Raw genomic sequence first — 8,874 nt, 5'->3', positions numbered from 1 at the left:
CTGCACCCATCAACTTGTTATCTACGTTAGGTATTTCTGCTAATGCTATCCCTCCAGAACAGGCACCGGTGTGTGATGTTCCCCTCCCTGTGTCCATGTGTTCTCATTGTTCAACTCCCACTTATGAGTGAGAACATGCAGTGTTTGGTTTTCTGTTCCTGTGTTAGTTTGCTGAGAATGATGATTTCCAGCTTCATCCATGTCCCTGCAAAGGACATGAACTCATCCTTATTTATGGCTGCATAGTATTCCATGGTGTATATGTGGCACATTTTCTTTATCCAGTCTATCATTGGTGGGCATTTGAGTTGGTTCCAAGTTTTTTGCTATTGTGAACAGTGCTGCAATAAACATATGGATGCATGTGTCTTTATAGTAGAATGATTTATAATCCTTTGGGTATATACCCAGTAATGGGATTGCTGAGTCAAGTGGTATTTATGGTTCTAGATCCTTGAGGAATCGCCACCCTGTCTTCCGCAATGGTTGAGCTAATTTACACTTGCATCAACAGAGGAAACGCGTTTCTATTTCTCCACATCCTCTCCAGCACCTGTTGTTTCCTGACTTTTTAATGATTGCTATTCTAACTGGCGTGAGATGGTATCTCATTGTGGTTTTGATTTGCATTTGCATTTCTCTGATGACCAGTGATGATGAGCAGTTTTTCATATGTCTGTTGACTGCATAAATTTCTTCTTTTGAGAAGTGTCTGTTCATGTCCTTTGCCCACTTTTTGATGGGGTTGTTTGTTTATTTTTCTTGTAAATTTGTTTAAGTTCTTTATAGATTCTGGATATTAGCCTTTGTCAGATGGATAGATTGCAAAAATTTTCTCCCATTCTATAGGTTACCTGTTTACTCTGGATAGTTTATTTTGCTGTGCAGAAGCTCTTTAGTTTAATTAGACCTCATTTGTCAATTTTGGCTTTTGTTGCCATTGCTTTTGGTGTTTTAGTCATGAAGTCTTTGCCCATGCCTATGTCCTGAATGGTATTGCCTAGGTTTTTGTCTAGGGTTTTTATGGTTTTAGGTCTTATGTTAAAGTCATTAATGCATCTTGAGTTAATTTTTGTATAAGGTGTAAGGAAGGGGTCCAGTTTCAGTTTTCTGCATATGGCTAGCCAGTTTTCCCAACACCATTTATTAGATAGGGAATCCTTTCCCCATTGTTGTGTATGTCAGATTTGTCAAAGATCAGATGGTTGTAGATGTGTGATGTTATTTCTGAGGCCTCTGTTCTGTTTCATTGGTCTATATATCTATTTTGGTATCAGTACCATGCTGTTTTGGTTACTGTAGCCTTGTAGTATAGTTTGAAGTCAGGTAGTGTGATGCCTTCAGCTTTGTTATTTTTGCTTAGGATTGTCTTGGCTATGCAGGCTTTTTTTTGGTTCCATATGAAATTTAAAGTAGTTTTTTCTAATTCTCTGAAAAAAGTCAATGGTAGCTTGATGGGGATAGCATTGAATCTATAAATTACTTTGGGCCATATGGCCATTTTCATGATTTTGATTCTTCCTATCCATGAGCATGGAATGTTTTCCATTTGTTTGTGTCGCCTCTTATTTTCTTGAGCAGTGGTTTGTAGTTCTCCTTGAAGGAGTCCTTCACATCCCTTGTAAGTTAGTTCCTAGGTATTTTTATTCTCTTTGAAGCAATTGTGAATGGAGTTCATTCATGATTTGGCTCTCTGTTTGTCTATTGCAGATTGTATAAGGAGTAGCTGTGATTTTTGCACATTAATTTTGTATCCTGAGACTTTGCTGAAGTTGCTTTTCAGCTGAAGAGATTTTGGACTGAGATGGTCGGGTTTTCTTAATATATGATCCTTAATAGGTCTGCAAACCCAGAGACAATTTGAATTCCTGCCTTCCTGTTTGAGTGCCCTTGATTTCTTTCTCTTGCCTGATTGCCCTAGCCAGACTTCAACACTATGTTGAATAGGAGTGGTGAGAGAGGGCATCCCTATCTTCGTACCAATTTCAAAGGGAGTCTTCAGTTTTTGCCCATTCAGTATGATATTGTGTGGGTTTGTCATAACTAGCTCTTATTATTTGAGAATCGTTCCATCAATACCGAATTTATTAAATTTTTAGCATGAAGGGCTGTTGAATTTTATCAAAGGCCTTTCTGCATCTATTGAGATAATCATGTGGTTTTGTCATCGGTTCCTGTTTAGTGATGGATTACATTTATTGATTTGCATATATTAGAAACCAACCTTGCATCCCAGGATGAAGCCCATGATAGAGTAGTGGATGAGCTTTTTGATGTGCTGCTGGATTCCGGTTTGCCAGTATTTTGTTGAGTTTTCCCATCAATGTTCATTAGGGATATTGGCCTGAAATTTTTCTTTTTTGTTGTGTCTCTGCCAGGCTTTGGTATCAGGTCACTGCTGGCCTCATAAAATGGAGATTAGGAGGGAGTCCCTCTTTTCTATTGTTTAGAATAGTTTCAAGAAGGAATAATTACCAGCTCCCTCTTTGTACCTCTGGTAGAATTCTGCTGTAGTGTCTGGTCCCAGGCTTTTTAGGTTGGTAAAATTAATTACTGCCTCATTTTCAGAACTTGTTATTGGTCTATTCAGATATTTGACTTCTTCCTGGTTTAGTCTTGGGAGGGTTATGTATCCAGGAATGTATCCATTTCTTCTAGATTTTCCTGGATTTATTTGTGGCCAAGAGAGGTGTTTATCATTCTCTGATGGTGGTTGTATTTCTGTGGGATTGGTGGTGATATCCCCTTTATCATTTTTTATTGTGTCTATTTGAGTCTTCTCTCTTTCTTGTTTATTAGTCTGGCTAGTGGTCTATCTATTTTGTTGATTTTTCAAAACCTGCTCCTGGATTTATTGATTTTTTGAAGGGTTTTGTTATATATCTCCTTCAGTTCTGCTCTGATCTTAGTTATTTCTTGTCTTCTACTAGCTTTTTGAATTTATTTTGCTCTTGCTTCTCTAGTTCTTTTAATTGTGACGTTAGGGTGTCAATTTTAGATCTTTTCTGCTTTCTCTTGTGGGCATTTAGTGCTATAAATTTCCCTCTACACACTACTTTGTGTCTTAGAGATTCTGGTGTGTTGTGTCTTTGTTCTCATTGGTTTCCTAGAACTTATTTATTTTTGCCTTAATTTTGTTTTTTACCCAGTAGCCAATCAGAAGCAGGTTGTTCAGTTCCCATGTAGTTGTGCAGCTCTGAGTGAGTTTCTTTATCCTGAGTTCTACTTTGATTGCACTGTGGTTTGAGAGACTGTTTGCTATGATTTCTGTTCTTTTCCATTTGCTGAGGAGTGTTTTACTTCCAATTATGTGGTCAATTTTAGAATAAGTGCGATGTGGTGCTGAGAAAAATGTATGTTCTGTTGATTTGGGGTGGAGAGTTCTGTAGATGTCTATTAGGTCCGCTTGGTCTAGAGTTGAGTTCAGTACTGAATATCTTTGTTAATTTTCTGTCTCGTTAATCTGTCTAACATCAACAGTGGGGTGTTAAAGTCTCCCACTTTATTATTATTGTGTGGGAGTCTAAGTCTCTTTGTAGGTCTTTAAGAACTTGCTTTATGAATCTGGGTGCACCTGCATTGGGTGCATATGTATTTAGGATAGTTAGTTCTTCTTGTTGCGTTGATCCTGTTACCATTATGTAATGCCTTTGTTTATCTTTTTTGATGTTTGTTGGTTTAAAGTCTGTTTTATCAGAGTCTAGGATTGCAACCCTTCCTTTTTTTTTGCTTTCCATTTGCTTGGTAAATCTTACTCCATCCCTTTATTTTGAGCCTATGTATGTCTTTGGACGTGAGATGGGTCTCCTGAATACAGCACACTGATGGGTCTTGACTCTTTATCCAATTTGCTAGGCTGTGTCTTTTAATTGGGCCATTTAGCCCATTTACATTTAAGGTTAATATTGTTATGTGTGAATTCGATTCTGTCATTATGATGCTAGCTGGTTGTTTTGCCTATTAGTTGATGCAGTTTCTTTGTAGTGTCGAAGGTCTTTACAATTTGGTATATTTTTGCAGTGACTGCTACTGGTTGTTCCTTTCCACGTTTAGTGCTTCCTTCAGGAGCTCTTGTAAGGTAGGCCTGGTGGTGACAAAATCTCTCAGCATTTGTTTGTCTGTAAAGGATTTTATTTCTCCTTCGCTTATGAAGCTTAGTTTGGATGAATATGAAATTCTGGGTTGAAAATTCTTTTCTTTAAGAATGTTGAATATCGGCCCCCACTCTCTTCTGGCTTGTAGGGTTTCTGCAGAGAGATCTACTGTTAGTCTGATGGGCTTCCCTTTGTGGGTAACCTGACCTTTGTCTCTGGCTGCGCTGAACAGTTTTTCCTTCATTTCTACCTTGGTGAATCTGATGATTATGTGTCTTGGGTTTGCTCTTCTTGAGGAGTTTCTTTGTGGTGTTCTCTGTATTTCCTGAATTTGAATGTTGGCCTATCTTGCTAAGTTGAGGAAGTTCCTGGATAATATCCTGAAGAGTGTTTTCCAATTTGGTTCCATTCTCCCTGTCACTTTCAGGTACACCAATCAAACATAGGTTTGATCTTTTCACATAGTCCCATATTTCTTGGAAGCTCTGTTTGTTCCTTTTCATTATTTTTTCTCTAATCTTGTCTTCATGCTTTATTTCATTAAGTTGATCTTTAATCTCTGATATCCTTTCTTCTGCTTGATCAATTTGGCTATTGATACTTATGTATGATTCATGAAGTTCTCACGCTATATTTTTTAGCTTCATCAGGTCATTTATGTTCTTCTCTAAATTGGTTATTCTAGTTAGCAATTCCTCTAACTTTTTTTCAAGGTTCTTAGCTTCCTTGCATTGGTTTAGAACATCCTCCTTTAGCTCGGAGAAGTTTGTTATTACTGACCTTCTGAAGCCTACTTCTGTCAGCTCGTCAAAGTCATTCTCCATCCAGCTTTGTTCCGTTGCTGGCAAGGAGTTGTGATCCTTTGGAGGAGAAGAGGCATTCTGGTTTTTGGAATTTTCAGCCTTTTTGCGCTGGTTTTTCCTCATCTTTATGGATTTATCTACCTTTGGTCTTTGATGTTGGTGACCTACTGATGGGGTTTCTGTGAGGACATCCTTTTTGTTGTTGTTGATGCTGTTCCTTTCTGTTTGTTAGTTTTCCTTCTAACAGTCAGGCCCCTCTGCTGCAAGTCTGCTGGAGTTTGCTGGAGATCCACTCCAGACCCTGTTTGCCTGGGTATCACCAGCAGAGGCTGTAGAACAGCAAAGGTTGCTGCCTGTTCCTTCCTCTGGAAGCTTTGTCCCAGAGGGGCACCCACCAGATGTCCAGAGCTCTCCTGTATGAGGTGTCTGTTGATCCCTGCTGGGATGTGTCTCCCAATCAGGAGGCATGGGGATCAGGGACCCACTTGAGGAGGAAGTCTGTCCCTTAGCAAAGCTCCAGTGCTGTGCTGGGAGATATGCTGCTCATTCAGAGCTGGCAGGCAGGAATGTTTAAGTCAGCTGAAGCTGCACCCACAGTCACCCCTTCCCCCAGGTGCTCCATCCAAGGGAGATAGGAGTTTTATCTATAAGACCCTGACTGGGGCTGCTGCCTTTCTTTCAGAGATGCCCTGCCGAGAGAGGAGGAATCTAGAGAGGCAGTCTGGCTACAGCAGCTTTATGAGCTGTGGTAGGCTCCACCCAGTCTGAATTTCCTGGTGGCTTTGTTTACACTGTGAGGGGAAAACCACCTACTCAAGCCTCAGTAATGGTGGACGCCCCTCCCCCCATCAAGCTTGAGTGTCTCAGGTTGGCTTAAGACTACTGTGCTGGCAGTGAGAATTTCAAGCCAGTGGATCTTAGCTTGCTGGGCTCCATGGGGGTGAGACCTGCTGAGCTAGATCACTTGGCTCCCTGGCTTCAGCCCCTTTTCCAGGGGAGTGAACAGTTCTGCCTCACTGGCGTTCCAGGTGCCAGGTTCCGGGTTCCTGGGGTCTGAAAAAAAACTCCTGCAGCTAGGTTGGTGTCTGCCCAAACAGCCGCCCAATTTTGTACTTGAAACCCAGGGCCCTGGTGGCGTAGGCACCCGAGGGAATCTCCTGGTCTGCAGGTTGCAAAGACTGGGAATAGTGCAATATCCGGGCTGGAGTGCACCATTCCTCACAGTATGATCCCTCACAGCTTCCCTTGGCTAGCAGAGGGAGTTTCCCAAGCCCTTGTGCTTCACAGGTGAGGCAACGCCCCACCGTGTTCCAGCTCCCCTCCCTGGGCTGTACCCACCGTCTAACCAGTCCCAGTGAGATGAGCCGGGTACCTCAGTTGGAAATACAGAAATCACCTGCCTTCTGGGTTGATGTCGCTGGTTGCTGCAGACCAGAGCTGTTCCTATCTGGCCATCTTGCCAGGCCCGTTTGGAAAGAGCTGATTTTTTGAAGATCTTCTTTGATTTCATTTATCAGAGTTTTATAGTTTTCCTTATATAGATCATGCACATATTTTGTTAGATTTATGCCCAAGTATATCACTGTGGGGGAGGGACGCTAGTGTAAACAATGTTGTGTTTTTAATGCAAATTCCATTTCTTTTTTGCTTGTATACAGGACAGCAGTTGACTTTTGTTCATTAACCCTGTGTCCTGAAACCTTACTGGAATTGCTTATTGTTAGTTCCAGCAGTTTTTTGTTGATTCTTTCAGATTTTCTCCATAGACGGTCATCTCGTTGTCAATTTTCTTCTAAAATTCTTGTTGTCTTGTTATATGGTGGTGGGAGGGATTTGTCATGAGTGCTGACATTTAGAAAAATAAAGTTTCAAGATTAATATTATTAAAACTTCGTCATTAGCTATCATGTTTCCTATGTTTTACAATCAAACAAGCCTATTGGATTTAGCCAGTTTCACTATTCCAAGCTCATGCTATTATGGGCTACTCTAGCCCATTATCCCCAAAATATAATCCTACCACTTAATTAGCTCTATTTTATATTTTTACATTATTCAATATAGTTGTTGTTCCTTCTTTTCCTAAGAAGGAAACAATTTGCTTATTCATATGGTAGGACCAAGTTCTTCTGAGGGTCTTCTTTCTGGACATTTGCCATCAGCGATCCAGAGTAAATGAGCTGTCATAAGAACACAGAAAATATGGAGGCTGCATGACTTGCAAAAAAATGTGGCAATAAGTGCATCTTCTCTCCACACATAATTTTTAAAAATCAAATTTTTACCAATGATTTGAGGGTAAATTGGAGACATTTTGCCCTTTTAACACTAAATGCTTCAGTCTGTATTTCCTAAGAACAAGAGCATTATCTTACATAACCATAGTACAGTGATCAAGATCAGGAAATTTGATATTCATAGAATATGAATATCTAATCCCCAGGCCATATTCAAATGTTGTCGATTGTCCTAATAATGTCCTTTATAGCCCATTTTTTCCTGATTTAAGATTCAATGCTGGCCGGGCACAGTGGCTCACACCTGTAATCTCAGCACTTTGGGAGGCCGAGGCAAGTGGATCACCTGAGGTGAGGAGATCAAGACCATCCTGGCTAATACGGTGAAACCCTATCTCTACTAAAAATACAAAAAATTAGCCAGGCGTGGTGGCGGGTGCCTGTAGTCCCAGCTACTCGGGAGGCTGAGGCAGGAGAATGGGGTAAACCCGGGAGGCGGAGCTTGCAGTGAGCTGAGATTGCGCCACTGAACTCCAGCCTGGGTGACTGAGCGAGACTCTGTCTCCAAAAAAAAAAAAAAAGAAAAGATTCAATGCTGGGGCATGCATCGTATTTAGTTGTCCTGTCTCTTTCAGGTATGGAACATTTTCTTGGTTTTTCTTTTTGTTTCCTGATTGTGACACTTTTTTTTTTAATTAGGAGTTTTTTTATTTTATTATTTCTTCTTTTTTATTTCAGTAGGTCTCGGGGGAACAGGTAGTGTTTGGCTACGTGGATAAGTTCTTTAGTGGTGATTTCTGAGATTTGGTTTACCCATCAGTGTATACTATCTCCAATATGTTGTCTTTTGTCCCCCAGTCCCCCATCCTTTCCCCCGAGTCCCCAGAGTCCATTGTGTCATTCTTATGCCTTTGCATCCTCATAGCCTAGCTCCCCCTTATGAGTGAGAACATAGGATGTTTGATTTTCCATTCCTGAGTTACTTCACTTAGAATACTGATCTCCAATTCCATCCGAGTTGCTGCAAATGCCATTATTTCGTTCCTTTTTGTGGCTGAGTAGTATTCCATGGTGTGTGTGTGTGTGTGTGTGTGTGTGTGTGTGTATATATATATATATATATATATCACATTTTCTTTATCCACTCATTGATTGTTGAGCATTTGGGCTATTTCCATATTTTTGCAATTGTGAATTGTGCTGCTATAAACATATGTGTGCAAGTATCTTTTTTGTATGATGACTTTTCCTCTGGGTAGATACCCAGAAGTGGGATTGCTGGATCAAATGGTAGATCTACTTTTAGTTCTTTAAGGAATCTTCACACTGTTTTCCATAGTGGTTGTACTAGTTTACATTCCAACCTGCAGTGTAAAAGTGTTTCCCTTTCATCCCATCCGTGCCAACATCTATTAGTTTTTGATTAAGGCCCTTCTTGCAAGAGTAAGGTGGTACTGCACTGTGGGTTTGATTTGCATTTCCCTGATAATTAATGATGTTGAGCATTTTTTCATATTTATTGTGGCCATTTGTATATCATTTTTTGAGAATTGTCTGTACTTTTGGAAAGTATAGACTGATTATGTTGCATGATATCCCTACATTTAGGTTTGTCTGGTTTACACTCATGGTTAGATTCTGGTGATTTAATTTTGATGGGAATACCGCAGAAGTGATAATGTGTTCTCAGTACCTCATATCAGAATGTACATGGAGTCTATTTGTCCCAATATTGGTGAT

This window comes from Papio anubis, chromosome 13, assembly GCF_008728515.1.
Source record: "Papio anubis isolate 15944 chromosome 13, Panubis1.0, whole genome shotgun sequence".
NCBI classification, from domain to species: domain Eukaryota; kingdom Metazoa; phylum Chordata; class Mammalia; order Primates; family Cercopithecidae; genus Papio; species Papio anubis.
This window is presented reverse-complemented; position numbering follows the sequence as displayed.